The sequence below is a fragment of the Zingiber officinale genome, chromosome 2B (assembly GCF_018446385.1).
Source record: "Zingiber officinale cultivar Zhangliang chromosome 2B, Zo_v1.1, whole genome shotgun sequence".
Lineage (NCBI taxonomy): Eukaryota > Viridiplantae > Streptophyta > Magnoliopsida > Zingiberales > Zingiberaceae > Zingiber > Zingiber officinale.
Window position 1 is genome coordinate 141,127,736 of NC_055989.1, and position 7,579 is coordinate 141,135,314.

The 7,579-nt window shown below is 34.9% G+C and overlaps 1 long non-coding RNA gene across 2 annotated transcripts; it reads right to left on the minus strand.

Moving 5' to 3' along the window:
- Positions 1–364: 364 nt before the first annotated feature.
- LOC122049606 lies at positions 365–2,680 on the minus strand. 2 transcript variants are annotated; one of them, XR_006131002.1, is made up of 6 exons: positions 2,453–2,680; positions 2,232–2,367; positions 996–1,180; positions 801–892; positions 564–671; positions 365–386 (listed from the first exon to the last, which is right to left on the minus strand). It is a non-coding gene; the product is annotated as an uncharacterized LOC122049606 (long non-coding RNA). The 2 variants fall into 2 exon arrangements; XR_006131001.1 differs by lacking the exon at positions 996–1,180 and having other exon boundaries at positions 2,453–2,677.
- Positions 2,681–7,579: the final 4,899 nt, after the last annotated feature.

Below are 7,579 nucleotides of genomic sequence, written 5' to 3' on the forward strand. Positions count from 1 at the left end.
TAGTATCCGCGGCGTGCGTTGCGCTCTGCGAAAAATACTATCGACAGCGCGCAAACGTATGCTGTTAATGGTCTTAACTATATTAAAAAAATTGACAAAAATAATAAATTAAAATTTTACAACAAATTTAGTACAAATCAAATCCATACAGAATTAATAAAAGTCATAGCTTTTCATTATACCCCAAAAACTCAAAACATCTAAAACAATATATGAAATCTCTAACAAACTAGCAATTACATAACAACAATTCAACTTACAATTCAAACAAATTAGTATAATATGTATCAATCACACAATACTATAAATTTAGATAATCATGCGACCATGCTTCCTATTGCATCATCGAGAAACTGCATTTCATCATTTGGTCGAATTAGGTCCACCTGAAATTGAACACATGTACCAACTCACAAGTAAAAAATAGCTTGAATACATGTACAAGGAGGTATAGAAAAAACATTTTAGGCTGTATAAATAGAGATCTTAAGTATAAATTCTTATGAAAAACAAGATCAGTGAAATAAAATACTAAAGGAATCTAAAATGAGTGGCATGCTTACTATTTTCTCTCCAACAGCTTGAGTACTAGGCTCCCCATTTTTTTTCTTATGACCTTCAATCCAAACTTGCAATCTTGTAATTTTTGTATCTACCGGACTTGTCTTTTCCTTAAATATAGAAATATATACAAAATCATTACGACACAATTCAAAAGATACATATATCATTACTTATTACTTAAATTATAAAAAATTAAAAATAATTATCATAATGTGAGTCAAACGAGCATAACCTACCTGAATGGAGAAGTCTCAAATCCTGTTAAGGCACTACCACAACAAATCTACTGATATTTTGAGCTGGAAAATCCAAATTGGATACGCTTCAGCTGTTACCGATAAGAATTAAATCCACATAATTATTTAACAAAGAACATACAAGAAACTAAGACGGAAAAGTGAAACTGTTCGACCAGAAGGAACAACAATTACATAATATCTTTCCGATCTTGTAGCAGCAAATCAAACTCGGAAAAGCAAGTAGCATGGAAGTTCCATCTCAGATATGCTCGTTGAGAAGAACTACCATAGCACAAATCATGGAGCTTTCTAGATATGTAGCAAGCCAACAGAGACCAAGCCAACACTCAGACGCCATCACAATGCAAGACCAAACACTACTGTGCGGAAAAGAATTAGTGCTATCAATTCAACAGTACATTAAAGACATGAATCTAGTGGCAGACTTATATATAACATGCTTGCGAATATAAGTAAATACCTCTTCGTTCAAAACACAATTTGAAGATTATCTAGGTCTATGTATGTCATTTTAGGGTCCTCTGCCATTTTAGTATCAAATAGAGGAGTAGCCAGCTTGGGAGGGTTCTAAACAAAGGTGAATCACTCATTAAGACAAAAAATCTTCAAAACAATCAAACATGCAAGTTAACTTTTTGATTACCAAGAAAGAAAATCACATATAAAAAATTGATTCCTACATCATTATATTTTAAACAAATAAATATCATGTGTTATTCACAAAAGTTTTACAAAACTTGTAATTACAAAACTTGAAAAAACCTATCATTATATTTTAATAGGTAGAGGTAACTGACAAAGTTTTTCCTTGGTATTATGTCCTTCCATCATGTAATTGCCACGAAGTTAATTTTTTTTATGGATAACAGTATATAAATATGATCATTCTTTGGCCTGTGCCAAACAGATTTGCTATTGTTATAAGAGAGATAGTTCAATAAACTAGATTGCAAATGAATCATAGAGATTGCAGGAACCTAAGTTGAAAGAAAATGTTTAATATGTCATCAAGATAATATACATACTAAACCTAGAACTCTATCATAGAACAAAACAAAAAAGATATTAAAAAAAAATAAATAAATAAAGTATGGAAAACCTAGAACTCTATCATAGAACTCTTATCCTAATTGTTAGAAAAAGAGGTAGAAACATGGGAGAATTAGGATATACACAAACTTAAGAGGAGATGAACTCTTATCCATTAGATTAATTCTAAACTAAATAAATCTACACACAATCAACAACTAATTACAACATGTATCAACTAATGATATACCAATCATACTAACTGATCTAGTAATCCAATTAACCCTAATTCCTACACCTTACCTCAAATCACAGCTACTGTTGATGCTGGAACAAGTAGAGCAGAACCAAGAACACCTACAGTACACAGAACCTCACCTCACAGTCGTGCTTGTTGATCCACAGCACTCAACCTCATTGGAATCAATCGGATCACAACAGGAGGTCAAGCAGGGAGATCACTGATCAATTAACCATCCTTCTAGCCTCTTCCCGGCAGCTCAAGAACACCTCCCTGATACCAACATCTCCAAATCTGTAACCTGATTCAACCGAAAATAAGAAGAGGATCGGTAACAGAGAAGAAGACCTAAGTTTACCTCAATCGGTTGTCTCCAGAAGGTATCGCCCAATCCGATCCACTTTGAGGAGCCACGGATCGTTATGTGAACAGCTCAAGAAGGAGGAAACGAAGGGTCAATCGGTCGGAAACAACCAAAACCAAGCCCTCCACCGTGCCCTAGCCACCTAGCCATCGTCGCTCACGCGTAAGAACCGGCCGAGGAAGGGATCGCTCCATCGGAAGAGCTTGGACAGCGTCAGCACCTTCAAGAATCCGGCGACGGTCCTCAGGCGACGCGAAGAGGCCCAGATCGTCGGAAAGCAGTTGCCCTCTGTCGGCGTCGGGTGCGTCGGATCTTCCGCGTGAGAGAAGAGAGAGATCGGACTGAGAAGGAGAAGGGCTTCGGCTGGATCTGAGCTTAAGGGTCGATTCCGGCAGAGAAAAGATCGCCGGAGCTGAAGCCTTGCTCCGTCGGCGTCGATCGTCCGTGAGAGAGAACAGAGAAGAGAGAAGAGAGGAAGTCGGGTCGCGAGGGGTTGGGGAAGAAAGGTTCGGCGTTTGGGAAAGAAAATAAGGAAAAAGGATTATATAAATAAAACATTTCCTCACTTAAATGGGTATCCCAAACAGGCTTTATCCGCGCCGTCAATTTGTCCCCTTAAAACCCGTCGTACGAGCTCCGAAAAATTTCCAGAAAATTTTTAAAAATTCCGGAAAAATTTTATAAGGTTATTTCCCAAATAACCTTATTATTTAAATTTTTCGATATCTTACCGCGTGCAGCGTGAGAAGTTTTTTGGCGCCGTAGGGAAAAGTGCGGAGGGTGTGACAAGTGCGGACAAGGGTTTGGATTTTTGCTAAGGCTAATTATTAATAGATTAAACTAATTATTAATGGATTAATAATGACATTTATTAGAAATGTTAAGATAAAGGATCTAACATGATATTTTATTTTATTTTTTTATTATTTTTAAATAAATGTCATTATAAGGTATTTATTATGACACTTAGAAATAAGTGTCATTAAGATAATATCCCAATAGATCAATTTTTCTGTAGTGGGGGAGGAAGCGACGATGGCTTCGGCGGCTTTGATCCGGTTTATGTTTTTAACCTAGCATTTTTTTTATTTTAATTGTGTTTTTTTACTTATTACATTTTTATTTAATTACTTATTTTAAGTTTTTCTTTACTTATTTTTTTAACCATGTTTATTATTGATCGGCTTTTGGGGTTGGATGTATTTTTTTTTATTATTTACATATTTTTATTTAATTTATTTTTTTTAAAGATAACTATCTTTTAAACTATAATTTAAAAAAAAAATTAAAGTTGGTCAAAACATGCTGGATCAAAACACATTCCTTTTAATCATGGTCGTAAATAATAATTTTTTATTATTATTATTTTTTAAACTAATCGCAGCATGCTGCATGCCGTTAATAATTTTAAAAAGTATTCGCAGCGTGCTTATTTTTGCATGCCGTTATTGTTATTAAATATTTATAGTATTAACGGCATACTTTTAATGTGCGTTGTTAATATCTAGACGTAATTTTTTTTCTTCTTTAAGTTTATACTATTAACAGCGCGCATCAATATGCACGCCGTTAATAATACTATTAACGGCGTGCTTTTAATGTGCGCTGTTAATAGCAAGCTGCGAAAAGCTATTTTTGTTGTAGTGAACATTATTGATCCAAATCCACCTATGTTACAAATTCAATTAAATATTAATTTCAGAGATCAACTTCCAGGTTAAACATGGCGAGGCACTAGGCCTTCTTGGGTATGAGAGCATCCACCACTTCCTAGACAAAGTCTTTCAACGAAATTCAATATTTAATTTCTTTATAGTAACCCTAGGTTTAACCAAAAGGAACAATCGAATCACAAGTTCGAAAAAATAAAAGAAACACAAACTCGAATCACAAATTCGAAAACTAGAAACGTTAATCTCTTGTGTTTGGTATTTCAAGATCTAAATAAAAGGATGAACTAGTTATAATGCGGAAACTAATAACTAGTTATACCTTTTATAGCTTATAGGCCTCACGATCTTCTGCCGTATTCCTCTTCTTATCTTGGACGTCGTGTGGGTGATGATCTATCGAGACAAGAATCCACCCAAACCTCCTTCTTCTCCTTGCAAGTTTCAGCCACCAAGAATCTCCTAGAGATGAAGGTCTTCGGCTACCAACCAAGCTCCAAGGGATGCAAAGAAACAAAGCCTCATTTCTCTACTTCTTCTCTAAGCAAAATCCGGCCACCAAGGGTCTCCTAGAGAGTTGATGCCGTCGGCCAAAGACGAACAAAAGGGGAAGAGGATGAGGGCCGGCCACACCAAGGAAGAGAAGAGAAATAATAGATGATAGGTTATCAGGTGAGACACCTATACCCTCTTTTTTATATTCCTTGGTCTTGGCAAATAAGAAAAGTTTAATAAATAAAATTTCCTTATATTCCTTGCCAATGTTTAAGAAGGAAAATTTAATTAAAAATTTCCTTTTAAACCCTTAATGGTCGGTCACCTCATTATCCTCCAAATAAGGAAAGTTTTAAACACAAAAATAAAACTTCCTAATTTGTTTCCGGAAATTTTTAAAATAAAAATTTCCCTTTAAAAAATTTCCTTCATGGTTGGTCATAAAAAGAAACTTTTATAAATTAAAATCTCTCTATTAAAACACATGGATGATTTACAAAAAGGAAAATTTTCTCTAAAATTAAAATCTTCCTTTTAACTACAAATAAGGAAAGATATCAAATCTTTTTCTTAATCTTTTATAGAAAACTATAAAAGGAAAGATTTATAATTTTAAAACTCTCTTTTAAAATCATGAGGATAGTTACAAAAAAGGAAAGTTTTATTAAAAATTAAAATATTTCTTTTAGCTACAAATAAGGAAAGATATCAAACCTTTCTTTTAATCTTTTGTAGAAAGCTATAAAAGGAAAGATTTAAATTTTAAACTCTTTTTTAAAACCATGGCTTCCACATAAGAAAGATTTAAAAAAAAAATCCTTTTAATTTATTGTGGCCGGCCACCTAAGCTTGGGTTCAAGCTAGGGCCGACCACACTTCAACCCATCCAAGCCATGTCTTGGTCGACCCTTGCTTGGGCTCCAAGCTTGACTTGGCCGGCCACCTAAGGATGGGTAAGAAGGTGGGTATATGTGGGTATAAGACTATATAATTAAGAGGCGACGATAGGGACCGAGAGGAGGAATTGAGTTTGGTCTCCCGATGAACTTGAACTTCCCGTGTTCGCCCCTAACACCCAACTCGAGTTCATCAATAATATCTCATTCCACTAAAGAGTTATTATTGAACTACCGCACCAATCTCATATTACTATATGTACTCTTTCTTATCATGAGTGTGTTAATCTTCATGTGTTTAAGATATAGAATGCCCACTAATTAATTGAGTTACTGACAACTCACTTAATTAATATCTAGCTCCAAGAGTAGTACAACTCAACTTCATCATCATATTGGACTAAGTCCACCTGCAGAGTTTACATGACAATCCTTATGAGCTCCTCTTGGAGATATCATCAACCTAGATTTCTAGGACATAGTTTCCTTCTATAATCAACAACACACACTATAAATAATATTATTTCTCAACTTATCGGGCCTATTGATTTATCGAACTAAATTGCACCCTTTGATAAATTAAATAAATAAATACTAAATATATGCGCTTGTTATTATATCAGGATTAAGAGCACACACTTCCATAATAACAAAGGTCTTGTTCTTTTATGCAGTCAGTATAAAAAAAATTTACCTTAAATGGTCCTGCTCAATACAATCAGAGTGTACTAGTGTAATTTTATAGTTAAGATAAACTAATACCAAATTACACTACGACTATTCCAATGGCTTGTTCCTTTCCATCTTAGTCGTGAGCTACTGTTTATAATTTATAATAAATTGATAACATGATCTTCTGTGTGTGACACCACACACCATGTTATCTATAATATAAATTAATTGAACAACTACACTTAGCATATAAATGTAGACATTTGAATAATGTGAGTCTTTATTTCAAAAATAAATGTTTACAAAAGCTAGACTTTTAGTATACACTCTAACAATCTCCCACTTATACTAAAAGACTATGCTGCAATAAATACTGTCATACATCTGATTCCCATTCCTTCATCATGCCCATCAAAAGCTCTTTTCTTAAGGGCCTTAGTGAAATAATCTTCCGGTTATCATCTGATGCAATCTACGCGACAACAACTTCTTGTTATACGATGTCTCGTATTGGGTGGTACTTGCGCTCTATGTGTTTACTTGCCTTATGGGCTCGTGGTTCCTTCGAGTTTGCTGCTGCACCACTTATTATTACAATACTTTGCAATAATTTTGGGAAAACTAGGAATCATATCTAAGTCCATCGTGAAGTCTCTGAGCCATACAGCTTCTATAGTTGGCTCAGAGGCTGCCACATACTCAGCTTCCATGGTGGAGTCCGAAAAGCATCTATGCTTATCACTCCTCCATTGTAATGGCTTTACCTCCTAAAGTAAACACAAAACCCCGAGGTCGACTTACTATTGTCCCTATCTGATTGGAAGTCAAAATTCATGTATCCCATAGGGAGCAAATCATTTGCCTTGTAAACTGGCATATAATCTCTAGTCCCTCTCAGGTACTTTAATATATGCTTTACAGTAGTCCAATATCCTTGTCCAAGGTTACTTTGATATCTGCTAACCATGCCCATGGCAAAACAGATATCTGGTCTCGTGCATAACATACATTAGGCTTCCTATAGCTGAAGCATAAGGAACTGCTTTTATTTCTTCTATCTCTTTTGATGACTTCGGAGACATCTCTTTAGATAAAGCTACTCCATGCTTAAAAGGTAGAAAACCTTTCTTGGAGTCTTGCATGTATCGATATATAAAGCTTGGGACAAGCATAGCATCCTTTTCATGCGATCCCTTATTACTTTGATCCCAAGAATATGTGCGCATTCTCCTAAGTCCTTCATATCGAATTCCTTGGACAACCATACCCTTACTTTCGATAACACTTTGATATTGTTTTCAACTAACAAAATGTCATCTACGTATAGTACAAGAAATACCACCACATTTCCATCACATTTCTTGTATACACAAGACTCATCCGGACAC